The 15,090-nt window shown below is 41.4% G+C and overlaps 1 pseudogene; it reads left to right on the top strand.

Annotated features, from left to right (window-relative positions):
- The first annotated feature begins 2,837 nt into the window (after window positions 1-2,837).
- On the top strand, window positions 2,838-5,763 carry LOC101659101 (annotated as a pseudogene).
- The last annotated feature ends 9,327 nt before the right edge of the window (window positions 5,764-15,090 follow it).

Here is a 15,090-nt window from a genome sequence, read left to right as displayed (position 1 = left end):
CCAGCTGCACTTCATATTAAATCACCATCCTTGAATACGATGGAGGGGATTCCTCACCATGACTGGCCAAATGCTAGACATATGGTGCAAGAGACAGTACTGACCCCGCTCAGTTCAGAATGATCCTGGGAAAACTTCAAAATCTAGCATGTCAGCCTTCGGGAAAATCCACTGGTAGAGCCTAGACACATTAGATGGGGCAGCTGTTGCCTGAGCGCATACAAGAACAATTAAGTCTTGGAAATTCCCTCAGGAAGTAGCAAGTTTAGAAGTGTGTGCGTCCTCCGAGGCTAGATGAAACAGCACGTTTAAACTAGTCTTTCCTGGAGGAGGCACACAGCAGATAAGCTTTACCGCTGAGTCAGAATGCTCTAGAAACTGGGCCCTCTGTACTACCTGTGAGACAGGCACTGGGACCTCTTCTCAAGGATTCATGCTACCAAAAATGAGAGATCTCAGAAGGAGCAGCATCAGAGTTAAAACACTCTGAAATGCTGCATTGTATCAGCCCACACAAGGAGAGAGGTGAAGAAAATATACAAGACATTCCGAGGTGCAAGCATGAGCAATTCCGTGTACTTTCAAAATGCCAGTGCACACACAAAACTCACAAAATTCAAGTGACTATGTGACAACAAGTAGGATGCCCACTTCTGATCACAGAACAACAGAAAGGTGCCAAGACGACAGAGATATTTTAAAATAAAGCATATAGAAAAGAGTTTGCAAACCCAGGCTTCATTGCAACAAATTTCTGAGAGAAGAATTTGTAGTGAAAATCCGAGAGAAACAAACTTCACAGGAGACCAGAAGCCTCGTGAAGCATTTCTGTTAGTGAAGTTAACTCAGGAAATGAGAGAGAAGCAACACTGGTGACCTTCAAAGACCAAAATTTGGGGTTGGCAGAGCTAGTTCTGACTTGGAAAACAAGCACAAAACCCTGACACATGAACAACGATCAGAGAGGCAGCTGTGTCCATGGCCCCTCAACTTTATGCCCCAAACCAAACAAGCCCTACTCAGAGAGAAAATTCTGACCACCCTAACGATGCTCCTGTCCCATGCCTTGGGAGGCAAATTCCTAAAAGAAACAAACAGAGGACTGCCAGAATTAGGCCATAGAAAAGATGGGGGATTTGCTATGGTAAAGGTTAGTCATGACAAAAACTCCATTCTAGTCTCCCAGAGAAATGGAAGGTCAGAGGTAAAACTCCCAGTGGAATTAAGAGACCACATCTGAAAAAGATGGGTTAAAGAAACTTCTAAAATGTATGAGAGTCGGAGGCTTTGGGTGAGCCCTGGTTCTGAGAGATGAGAACGCGTGACAAAATTCAGGGTCACCCTTAAATCCCAATGAAGCTATTACCTTCTTCCCAGGGCATACAGAGGATTTGCTGAGGCATGAGGACACCTGTCTGGGCCAAAATAAAGGAAGTCAGAGGTAAGAAACAATTGTTTGGAAAGGCAGAAACCTGAGAAACATTCCAGAAAGCAAACACCCTAAGAGGAACTTCAAATCCTACCAGGGGAGGAGAAGGGATTACCCAAGGGGAGGTCCACTGGGACTGGGAAGGGGTATGTGCCACTGGGAACAGGTTTAGGCTTCTCTCAGCCCACCAGAGAGAACGGGGGTCAGCTACACAAAGAGCTCTTCTTGAGGGAAAAGATACAGTGACGTGGAAGAACTTTGGGGAAGAAAATTCTATTTAGTAGAAAAATATTTTTAGGCACTAAATTTTGTTTACAATTAAAAGGCAATTGCATGATGGAAAATAATCTAATTAACATTTAGGCAACATTATTTAACACATTTAGATATTAAAGTGCACTTATACTTAAGTAAGCAAAAAAATGTACTAGATGGCTAACTAAATTTCAGATGGTAATTTAAAAAGCAAAAATTGAGTTGTTTCTAAAGCTGAATTTGATCTCTAGAAACTAAGATTTTTGTTTTTTCACAGTTTAAAAAATCCTTAATTTATTGGTTAGAAAAAAAGGGTGATTCTACAAATTAATTTAGTGTACACAAGCAAGCGATGAGGGCCTATCTAAACAACAATCATTTTATAGATTTTTCTTTTTCTAATTACATACATAAACTCACTCCATCAAGTCAATTATGACTCACAGGAACCCTTCAGGGGAGGGTTTAAACTGCCCCTGGAGGTTCCAAGCCTGTGTCTCTTTACCAGGGTAGAAAGGCTCATCTTTCTCCCATGGAGCAGCTGGGTGGTTTCAAACTGCAGACCTTGCAGTTAGAAGCCTAGCAAGTAACCCACTACACCACCATGACTCCTCCTCTGTGGGGCTTAGGGCTCTGGAAACTTACAAACAAATATATTGGTGGCTGACGAACTCAAGACATACATTCATAATTAGAAGGTAAGCTAAAAATAGTATTGCCACAAAGTCATAGAAAACTTGATTAAACAAAATATCTAAAGGCAAAGCTAGTATTTCTCAACATAGCTTCCATTTGGCCTATATACTGTTGTACTGTTCCCTGCTGAAAGTACTGTTCCCCTCTCTTTACTTCCCCAAAGAATTCTGCACTCTTCAATTTACAGAATGTCAAATCGGCAGCTTGGGCATCCTCAAAATCTTATGTTGTCTGTATGTTGAGTTGTGGAAATAAGATGGCTGAAGGGGCAAGACCAAGGCTATAAGATGAATGGAATTAGGTTTCCCAACAAAACTCTCTTAGGACCCCCCTCGCTACCCTTGATGAACAAGCATTGTAATGATGGGGGAAATTCCACAGAGCAACTTTCCTGGTCTTTTTTATGCTCACCAGTGCAGTTTCCAACTTCCTGAAAACTTCCTCCTGAGAAGCGCCTATGATCATCGTGAGCCCTCCAAGAACACAGACCAAGATTATCCCTTTGGAATCTCCAATCAGTGTAGTCATAACCTGCTGGACTGACTTCTCAGCTTGCAATTTAACTGGCCAAACAGATCCCCCTCAGAACTGTTTCGACTGGACTTCCTTTTGCCAGGTACCCTAAAAGCCTAAGCCAAGTGTATAACTGAGAGAATTCATCTGCAGCCACCCACTGTTCACAGCCATGTTTCAACATATCATTTGGAATAAATACATGAATGTATAAACTGGAACTGCTAGTAGCAAGACTTTTTGACTTACTCTTATAAAGCAATTTTGAAATAAATAAAAAAAAACTTAAAAATTAGTCATCTAACTGTCAAGTCATTTTGAAAGGGAAAATCAATTCATGTAATTATGATACTGTTTCTTAAAAACTCACCTAAAAGGACAAATCCATCTGCCTCTTTCTCTGGTACAGGGGGCTTTTTAGGCTCTGGAGGCTTTCTGAAGAAGTGAAACATGGCTGTTCTTGCTATTGCTGCTGCTGTTTATGTCTGAAACAAAAATACCACATAATATCAAATCCAGATGAAACGGTAACGATGTTACTCTTTTTAGTAAAAAAAAAAAAAAGTCAAACATAATGATAGGGCTGGCAGATAGACATGGTTTGAAGTGTTAGACTACTAACCAAGAAGTTAGAAGTTCAAACCCACTCAATGAATGCTTGGAAACTTGCCTCAAAAAGGTTGCAGCCTTGAAACCCCCCTAAAGTGCAGTTCTGAAATATGTACCATAAATAGAAGCAGTAATAAGATCCTGAATCTGCTTCCCCATTTCATACCATCAGTCACGCTCCTCCCCCACCTAGGAGGAATCTAGATGTTTACTTGCTGGAGATGCCAGACTTAGGCAACCACGTACACCAATGGGCAGAGACGCCACACTGAAAATGAGGAATACGGAAAGTTTACAGCAGATGCAAAATGTCGACCCAAGCTCCCCTAACCTCTTTCCTCCACGTCTCGGCTGTTGCTGCTGCTGGGAGCTGCTGACTCGGTTCCCCCTCAGCGATCCTATGCACAGCAGAGTGAAACACTGCCGGTCCTGTGCATCCTCACAGTTAGTCATCTGGTGGGACCCATGGTGGCAGCTACTGTATCAATCCGTCTTCTTCACTGCTGCTCTATCAAGCCTTGTGTCCTTCTCCAAGGCCTGCTCTCTCTTCACAATGATCCAAACATATCCAAAGTGACATACAGTCTTGTCATCCTTGTCTCTAAAAAGCTTTGTGACCATACTTCTTCCAAGTTCTTGTTTGTTCTCTTGGCAGTCCATGGTACTTTCGATATTCTTCATCAGCACCATAATGCAAAGGCATTGATTCTTCTTCTGGCTTCCTTATTCACTGTCTTGACCTCAAAGCAAAAACAAACTCATTGCCATCAAGTTGGTTCTGGCTCTGCAGGACAAAGGAGAGCTGCCCCTGTGGGTTTCTGAGATGGGTTTCACCCTTCATAGGAGTAGAAAATCTCACCTTTCACCCATAAAGTGGCAAGTAATTTCGAACTGCTGATCTTGTGGTTAGCAGCCTAACACATAACCACTCCTCCACCCGAGTTCCCTTATTCAATGTCCGAGAACACCTCGAAGCTACATAATTAACTTTTGTCTTTGCCCAGAAGAACTAGGTAGTAATTATCAGTCAACATTTTGATCAAAGTTGATACATAATAATTTTAATCAAAAGAGAGAAAATCAGCGGGGACCAAGACGTGACGTCGCACAGGTAGTTCTCGGCCCCCAGTACCGGTCTCTGGGCTTCCTGCCTCGGAAGCGCAGCAGTCAGCCCCGCGGGAAGGTGAAGAGCTTCCCCAAGGATGACGCCTCCAAGCCGGTCCACCTTACGGCCTTCCTCAGCTACAAGGCCTGCAGGACCCACATTGTGCACAAGGTCACAGTCCAGGGTCCAAGAAGGAAGTGGTGGAGGCGCTGACCATCGAGGAGACCTCTCCCATGACAGCGGTGGGCATCGTGGGCTCCGTGGAAACGCCTCGCGGCCTCCGGACCTTCTTTGCGATGAGTGCAAGCGGCGGCTCTACAAGCACTGGCTCAAGTGGAAGAAGCAGGCTTTCACCAAGCACTGCAACAAGTGGCAGGATGACGAGGGCAAGAAGTAGCTGGGGAAGGGCTTCAGCAGAATGAAGAGGTCCTGCCCACTCATCTGCGTCATCGCTCACACCCGGATGCGCCTGCTCCCCCAGCACCAGAAGAAGGCGCACCTGATGGAGATCCAGGTGAACGGGAGCTCTGTGGCTGAGAAGCTGGTATGGGCCCGCGAGAAGCTGGAGCAGCAGGTGCTGGGGAACCAGGTGTTCGGGCAGGACGAGATGATGGACCTCATTGGGGTGACTAAGGGCAAAGGCTACAAAGGGGTCACCAGCCACTGGCACACCAAGAAGCTGCACCGAAAGACCCACCCAGCGCTGCGCAAGGTGGTCCTGGCATCCTGCCCCTGTGGCCTTTTTGGTAGCCCCTGCTCGGCAGAAGGGCTACCACCCCAGCACGGAGATCAACAAGATGTACAAGATCGGCCAGGCTACCTCATCAAGGGCAGCAAACTGATCAAGAACAACGCCTCACCCACCACGATCTCCGACGGGCGCATCACCCCCCTGGGCAGCTTTGTCCACTATGGTGAAGTGACCAATGACTTTGTTATGCGGAAGGGCTGCATGGTGGGGACCAAGAAGCAAGCGCTCACTCTGTGCAAGTCCTTCCTGGTGCAGACAAAGCGCTGCATCCTGGAGAAGATTGACCTCAAGTTCATGGACACCACCTCCAAGTTTGGCCACAGCCACTTCCAGACTGTGGAAGAGAAGAAAGCTCTCAGGGGACCACTCAAGAAAGACCAAATTGCCAAGGAAGAAAGTGCATAACGGATGGTGCAGCCGGTGGGATTGCAATAAAGACTTCTTCCCCAGTGAAAATTCCTATTGTCATGGACCCCAGAACAGAATTCCAATTGTCACGGACCCCAGGTATAAAGGTTATATGGACCCCAAAAACCACTGCCCTGAGATAATCTTTAAATTTAAACAAAAATAGCCATGGAATGCTTTTTAAAAACAAAAAATAGTTGGGTTTTAGTAGTAAAGTCTGCCTTGAGCATTGTGGCCTCCTACAAACAATTTTTTATGCTAACCGAAAGAGTTTTCAGTGGCGAATGCCTCTGAAGTAGACAGCCTATTCCTTCTTCATAGTCTGCTCTGAGGATAGAAGCTCCGCTGAAACCTGTTCACTTTGGGTGACCTTGCTGGTATTTGAAAATACTAGTACATAGCTCCCAGCATCACACAAGCCACCATGGTAAGACAAAGTGACAGACAAGTGGTGCGATACTTAAATGATTATTAGTAATTGAAACTAGGAATATATAAAGTAAAAATCTAGGAAAGTTGGAAATATGAAATGCATAAAGACACATATCCTAGGCATTAGTGAACTGAAATGGACTTCGATTGGTCATTTTAAACCAGGTAGTCATATGGTTTATGCTGGGAAAAACAGATTCAAGAGGAATGACATTGCACTCATTGTCAAAAGGGACATTTGAAGACTTTTGTTGAAGTACTGTGCTTCTGTGATAGGATAATATCTATCTGAATACAAGAAAATCGAGTCAATACAACTACTATGCAAACTTGGGCATCAACCACTAAAGATGGTGGTGAAGAATTTTACCAATGTCTTCAGTCTCAAATTGACCAAACATGCAAACAAGATGCACTAATAATGACTGGTGATTGAAATGCAGAAGTTGGAAACAAAGAGGAAAGAACAGTAGTTAGAAATGATGAAATCAAAGAGCTGAAGTGAAAGTTTCAAAGGGCAGCTTGTGAAGACAAAGTAAAATATAACAGTAGCTTCAAAATTATTAAAGAATTATTTCTCTTCCAAGTCAAGCTAGTAACAGATCTGGACAGGCATTTCACCAAAGAAGATGGATGGGAAACAACCACATCCATGTTGACTAGATGTTCAACAGCAGTAGTCAATTACCCACCCACTGTCATCTAGTTCAGTGGTTTGTGGTTCTCAACCTTCCTCATGCCGCGACCCTTTAATACAGTTCCTCATGCTGTGGTGACCCCCAACCATAAAATTATTTTCACTGCCACTTCATAACTGTAATTTTGCTACTGTTATGAATCTGGTGGCCCCTGTGAAAGGGTCGCTTGACCCTCAAAGGGGTCACGACCCACAGGTTGCGAGAACCGCTGATGTAGTTAATTCCAACTCATAGTTCACTACAGGCATAGAACCATTCCTGGGGGTTGCTGAAGCTGTAAATCTTTAAGGGATTGGAAAGCCTGGTCTTTTGCCTGAGGAGCAGAGCTGGTAGGTTTGAACTGTTGAACTGCAGTTAGCAGCCCGAAGTGTAACCAACCCACTACACCACCAGGTCTCCTCCATTGGTCAATACCCAAAACCAAACCCAATATTATCAAGTCGATTTCAACTTATGGTGACCCTATAAGGTTCCCAAGATTGTAAATCTATATGGAAGCATATAGACCCATCTTTCTCCCACAGAGCAGCTGATGGGTTTAAAAAACCAACCTGTGTTAGCAATGCAACACTTTACCCCACAGCGCAACCTGGACTCAAAAACCTTAGTCAAAAGGGAAACATAAATAAAAACCTCAATCACAGTTACATTAAAAAGGCTACCCATATCAAGTATTAGTAAAGATGTGCAGCAACTACATTGTATACTGCTGGCAGGAGTGTAAAACAGTACAAATACTTTGGACAACAGGTTGACAGTTTCATAAAATGTAAATGACTTACATATGACCCAACTCCTCTGTTTTTAGATATGTATCCATTTAAAATAAAAACATATGTCCAAGCATTGTATACAAAAGTTAGACTTATTTGTAAGAGTTAAAAGCTGAAAGCAACTCAAATGCCCAACAACAGGAAACTGAATAAACAAACCTTGGCATGTCCATATTACCTCTCAGCAATTACAAGGAATGGTTATAGGCTACAATATGGATGAATCTCAAAAAATGCTAGCTGAATGAAAGCAGCTTATACTGTAAGGTTCCATTTACATATGTAAACTTTTAGAACTTGCAAACTAACGTCTGCATGAAGCAGACCAGAAGTTGCTACAGGGGAGGGAGGAAGTTGAAAGAGAGGAGAAGTAATTAATTACAAAGGAGCACAAGGACACTTTGGGGGTGATATGTTCATTATCTTGATTCTGGTAACAGTTGTATGGATATAAACACGAAAACCTCATCCAATTTTATGCTTTCAATATGTGCAATATATATGTATATATCAATTATTCCCCAATGAAGCTATTAATACTCATTATAAGTATGATAATCTAGATAACAGAGAAGAGTTTTAGTTCACAATTATTCAGAACATTGTTTCAAATCTCTTGCACTATTGTATGTAACATAGTCTGCACAAAATTTTTAAAAATTTCTTTTCTCTATGTATTCATATGAAACTGAAAAATTAAAGGACGGGGCATTCATTTTTCGTTCTCTACACAGACTGCCTATCAAAGAGCTAGCCTGACTGGGTAGATTTTATTGTTCTGAAAGGGTCAGGGAGTAATACATTTCAATTTTTTCTATTATTCCAGGACTTAGCTTTTAAAGATTATTCATAGCATAAAGGATTAAGGCAACCTAGTTTTCTCAATTTGATCATTTCCGTTCAATTTCAGCAGACTACTAGTGAATGTAAATACACCGAGCTGGTTAAAATTCATAAAGTTATAAGCAGCAGTCATTCACTACAGTGAGAATGATATGTGTGTGTATTTATGTATATTCCCACACATACGATTTCCTTCCTATTTCTGGCAAATCTAATAAATATGTACATTTCACACACGCACTGACAAAAGATTACATTCTGAACAATGTCTCACTTTTTTCTGTACGTGTAATTGTGAATTGTTTGATTTTGGAAAAAGAATATAAATTTGGATAACAAGTTTACCAAATTCTTCTGAGGGATACCCCCAAATTAGAAGATGATGGCCCATGAATTCGGTAGCATTACTCTTGAGAAATAAGATTACATACACTACATAAAACAGCATTAGGCAGTATATAACATTCCAGAAAAGTCTATGAGAATTAAAAGATCCGGGGTAGGCTTGAGAGCAACATCATCAAATGAGCAGCGTACAAATCGAAACAAAGATGAGAAAGAAGCCAGCTAGGGAGGCCATAAGAAAGATCAATACAAACAAAGAGTACAACCTAGGGATTAACTTCATTAGAGCCATGTAGATTGGCTACAGAAAATAAGACTGCAGAGAAAAGGTAGAGACAAATTATTCAGGGAGGCGAAGTCTCAGGAAAATGTTAAGACTCTTCAGAGTGGTACACTAGGAATTGTCGAATAGTAGTGGGTAGTCAAGGATTTTGAGCAAAGTGATGTTTAAGAAGATTACATTTAAAACAGTATACTCGGGACACTGATTGAAGAGAACATGGGATCCAGGAAAGAAAGGAAAATTACAGCGATAAAGGTTTGGGTTAAGGTGCAAGAAGCTGGAACTGGAAAGAAAGGCTATACAGAAACAACATGCATTGGGTCCTAGTGATGACTCAGTGTCCGAGCCTGGAATGGGATGAGGAAGTGACATCACAAATAAGAACACAGAAGAAAAGGAAAGTTTGTGTCAGAGAGAACTGATGCCTCCCATGTCAAACAGACGAACTAGGGAACCAACTATTGGCCCAAAAGGAAATATGGAAATGCAGATGGAAAAATATGCAGTGAAAAGAATAAAATGAGATTTGGGATTTCTTAACATAAAAGTGGTAGCTGAACTCATGACCGACAAAAAGAAAATTTTTAACTTCGGAAGTGGAGATTACAATGCTGAGATCTCAAATTAGATTATGAAAAGCCAATCTCTTAATTATCTCCAAATTGATGTGTGGTGTTGTTAGGTGCCATCGAGTTGATTCTGACCCTATGCACAACACAACGAAACACTGCTTGGTCCTACACCACCCTCACAGTTGTTTTATGCTCAAGTCCATTGTCGCAGCTACTATGTCGAACCATTTTGTTGGGGCCTTGCTTCTTTACCTCTATTTAACCAAGCATGCTGTCCTCCAGGGACTGGTTTCTCCTGACAACATGCCCACAATATGTAAGACAAGTCTTGCGACCCCTGCCCCTAAGAAGCAATCTGGCCATACTTCTTTGAAGACAGATGTTTGTCCCTTTAGCAGTCCAAGATACTTTCAAAGATCTTCTTCAGCAGCACAATTCACATGCATCAATTCAGCACAATTCACACACATCAATTCTTCAGAGTTCTTATTCAATGTCCAGCTTTCATATGCATATGAGGGGATTCATGTGCAATAATACTTTTTTTTTTTGCAATTTGATTAGTGCCACTTTCCCCCCCACCCCCATTTTATTCAATGCACAGGTTTACTCCATATAAAATATAGTTAAACATGTCTCTGTTATCAGTGGATTATTACAGTAACACACTTCTCTTAGTGTCATTAAGGTACCTTCAGAAAACAGGGGTACTTTCCATGGAATAAAATGATTTTGAGGTCAGGGGCAATATCAATTGTTTTAAGTGATAAAATAATAACACAGAGATAGAAATACAAATAATGAGTAAGAAAGAAAATGCCACCATGAATATTTAAAAGGCCAGGGAATAGATTTTTGTCATGGAACAAGCAAAAAATACTTGTGCCTAGAACAAATTCAGTAAAGCTGTTGGAGACCCTTGTCTGTGACTAAAGGGAATCTGCCAGCGGCTTAATCTGACTATATACGCTGCAGATGAGTTGTAATAATACATTTTCTTCTAAATTGCACAAACACTTGATACTCGGCTTCCATATCAGGATAAAACATTAACCCTGTTACATTATTTCACATTTCAAAACTGTAGGAATTGCCTTCTTTAATCTAAGGGTGATAGATTCAAGGTCAGGCAGATGAAGTATATGTATGAGTGAAATAGGCCAAATAAAAGGAGTGGGTGGAAAAGTAGAGGCCTCTTCTAAAGAGGTGGTACCTCTATGGAGCTCCAAGCAAGAATGTGGGCCCAGTATCACTAAATCTGATTTTTTTTTTAAAAGACAAACTAGAATTCCAACTATATAAAAATGTCCTAGTTTTTAGAGAATAGCTAATCCCTCTATTTTATGAGAGCAGACAGCCTCAACTGTCTTACACAGAGAGACCAGTGGGTTTGAACTACCGACCTTGTAGTTAGTAGTCTAATGCTTACTCAACAACACCACCAGGGCTCATTTTGTCTTACGGTTGGTTAGTTTTTACTTATTTGTCTCACCAATAGACTGATGAAAAATGAAACTCAAAGACCAAATTTTGATCTGCTTTAAATTTACATAAGCCAACCTAGTGCCTGGAACACAGCAGGCACAAGCCGATGAGTGAACAAATGAACGTGTCAGGGTGGATCATACGCCAGTCTAAGCGGATGTGTTACTGTAATGAGTAATGGTAATGGCTGACCAAACATCCTTTTCCATCCTTATAACAAGACGACCAATGCCATAACATTTTAAAGCCTATCATCATGGGAAAACCTGCATCCCTAACAATCCCTCGAACTCCTACTTTCATTCTACTTCCACTGGTCTGGAGTGGCTCCAAGATGCCCTCAGAATATCTCCATATGAATACAAAGTAGCGGCAGCAATTTCATTTTTAAGAGAGCCTGTACTCTAATTTAACACGCCAAACCTTTTCACTTGTCACTTAAATGGAAAATGACATCATGCATATACTTAACAGTTATTAAGCATGGAAGTTATATGATGTAATAAAATGTATTTCCTTAACACAACTATAGAGATGCTTTTAGGAAATTGAGAATTTAATATTTTTCTCCATAATTGTGGGGTGAGGAGAGGGTCCTCCACAAATCATCATAGGTCCGGTAGGCACAACTGTACAGCGATAATAAGTAAAGATTATAGTAAAGTAGTCATAGAGAGCAAGAGAGGTAGAGGAGAGATTGAATTAATGGAGTCAGACACAATTCATGGTAGTATGCTCACCTCAGCCCCACTTGGTGGTCCTCGAAGGAGGAGCCCGGCCACAAGAGCAGGAGAGAGCCCCTACTTTATTGCTAACCAAAGGTTATATCTTGTTAGGGGGGCATCATTACAGGTAACGTCACAGGAAAGGACAGTACAATAGACATATACATCGTTGGAAGGGGATGTATGATAGGCATAAGCGTGACACGAAAGGGATGAGCTAGGGGTGTGCCCATAGGAATGGGAAGGTCCAGGGGTATGCATGTGACAAGATGGGAGGACCCAAGACTCATGGCAGCCTAACCTTGGTCATCCTAGGGTGGGTTTGACCTCCCTGGCTTCTCCTACAAGGAAACAGACAACTACTATCCTTATCAGAAGGGAGTGGGCCCTATTTGTTATGGGATAAACAGTGGTGTCTGCTTGGTCTAGATAGCTGATAGCTCTTAGGGAGAATGACCCTTGATCTACTCCTGATGACCTCCAAGTGCATAGTCATTTTCAAGCAGCTAAGTTTGGCATATATTTGGGGGATACAACTTGGGAGAAATCCTTCTGTTTCCTACACGTAACAGAACATCTGAAACACTTAGAAAGTTAGGAGGTTCGGAACTACAAATTGATGGTCATGAAGCATCAGGCAATACAGGTTCCTGGAAGAAAACAAAGGAGCTCCCAAGGCCTTCACAGGGGTGGTACGCTGAGTAGTCTAAATTCAGAACAAAAAATATGGGTGAAATACTCCAATCAGGGTCTTTTGGGCACAAGTAATATGGACACTTTAAACCAGCTTAAACTTTTAAGTCAAAAGGGACCATTCTGAGTTAGCTTGATTAGCCCCAGGGAACTGGGCCCATGAATGAGAAAGCTTTCAGAATCCAAATACTCCTCTGGCCCTTTGCAGCCCCCTTTTCTACAGACAAGCCAGCACTTCATGCACCATTGTGTACTTTGGTCTACATGGTTATTTCAGGCTTTACAGCCAGCTCTTGGAAGAACACAATTGCTAGCTAGTTTCAGTCAGTTGACCCTATTTGGCCCATACAATATGGTGGGGCAAGAGGCATGGGGAGGATTGAGGACAAACATGGCTGCTGGGGGCATTCAATATGTTGGAATGATATTTAGAGGTTGCAGTACCTATGCTGGCGTTGGTGATGCAGTAATGTAGTGACGACAGTAGAAAATGAGAAAACTCAATAGCCTCAGAAGATATTATGGACCTTTACTGCGTGGTGGGGATAGGGTGTAGGAGGATGAAATCAAGGCAATGCTTCTGGCAGCTGGTTGTGCTGATCCATGACATTTCAAGATGAATTTATCATATGTCTATAAGAAACAAATCTGATAGAGCGTATTCCAGAAAATTAGTTCATTACAGATTATGTAATGCTTTCCAAGATGACAATATTTATTATTAAAGTGACAAATAATGATGTGAAGCTATCCCTGGTGGTAAATATCTTATAAGCAAAGGAAGCATAGCCTAACAAATAACAAATGTATTATCTTGCTCCCCATATAATAATCCTCTCCAGCAACACTATGAAAACCAAGCTCCTTAGCATGGTATATAAGGAACACATCCCCAAATCCATGCTCTATTGATCTTAACCCTTAAGTCTTGCCACTTAAGGGTACAATACCTACAATACCTTTACAAAGGTCTCAGAAACTAGCAGAATACCCACATGGCCTCTTTAAAATAAGAGCATTTATAGTACAAGAGGTGCAAGATCCTTGTGTAATTCCTCCCTTAAAAGTAGGAAGTAATATAACAGGTTTTTATAGCAAATATGGCAAATCAGATCGTTAATAGTTCATTATTACAATGAATACAATGCCATTCCTCTACAATTTATCATTCCCAGCTGATTGTTGAATTCAAAACACCAATGCCAGTTCATTTCAACTTATTGTATATACTCGAGTATAAGCCAACCTGAGTATCAGTCAAGGCACCTAATTTACCACAAAAACTGCATTAAAAATGTGCTGGAAAACTTGACTTATACACAAGTATATATGGTAATAATGCCTACAATACTGATCTTTAAGTGTTCTCTTTCATGTTTCACAACTTCCAGTTTTCCTAGTTTCCTACTTTGCACATTCTACCTTCTGATTATTAATGGATGCTTGCAGCTATTTCTTCTCATTTCAGGTCACGCCATATTAGCAAACGAAGGTCCCAAATAGCTTTGCTCTATCCACGTCATGAAGGTCGACTCTTTGAGGAGGCAGCTCTTCCCTAGTTGTACTTTAAGTGCCTTCCAAACTGAGGGCTCATCTTCTAGCACTACATCAGACGGCACTCTACAATTCATTAACTTTTCCCTGAGAAGTTTATTCAGAAGACTGCCAAGGCCTCCTTCCTAGTCTATCTTAGCCTGAATGTTCCATTGCAACCTGCCCGCTATGGGGGACCCTGCTGGAGTTCGAAATGCGGGTGGCATAGCTTCCAGCATCACAACACCACATAAGTCAGAATAGTACAACATACTGAGAGATGAGAGGTGGATCTATCCTGAAACACATTGTCAGTGATAGGATAATTTCCACATGCCTACAAAAGAAAGAGGTTAATACAATTATTAATCTAATGTATATACCAATCACTAATGCTCAAAATAAAGACTTGGAAGATTTTTATCAATTTATGCTGTCTGAAATTGCTCAAGCATGCAATCAAGCATGCAACACATTGATAATTGCTGACTGGATGACAAAGGTTAAAAACAAAGAAGGACTTACATCAGAAAATACATGGCGTCTGGAGGAAGCAGAAGACAGCTGTGGCAAATGTGGTGAACTGTTGTTAGGCAGACAAATAAGGTCTTGCTACACCAATGCCCGATATGTTGTATTAAGATATGTATTATTCTGGGCAACCTGGCATAGTCACTCTGTTTTACTTGGTTTTTGTTTGTCCATATTGAGGTGTATCACACAGGTACGAGGTCATGGGGGGTTACCCTTCTGAAGTTGTGTTATAAGTTTTCCTATTTCTCGGTAAATGAAACCCAGGCTTGAGGAACCTCTAAGGATAGTGAGTACAACAAAGTTGTGTGGGGTTTATTTTTTGGGGGGGTAAGATAAGGAGGGGAAAGAGCCGATGTCGAGGAAGAAAAAATATTTGCAAACTGATTATAAAAGCAAGGGTACAATTCT

The sequence above is a fragment of the Echinops telfairi genome, unplaced genomic scaffold (genome assembly GCF_000313985.2).
Source record: "Echinops telfairi isolate 266 unplaced genomic scaffold, ASM31398v2 ScPeMD7_23;HRSCAF=83, whole genome shotgun sequence".
Lineage (NCBI taxonomy): Eukaryota > Metazoa > Chordata > Mammalia > Afrosoricida > Tenrecidae > Echinops > Echinops telfairi.
The sequence above is the reverse complement of the archived record's forward strand: the minus strand, read 5'-3'. Positions and strand labels throughout refer to the sequence as shown.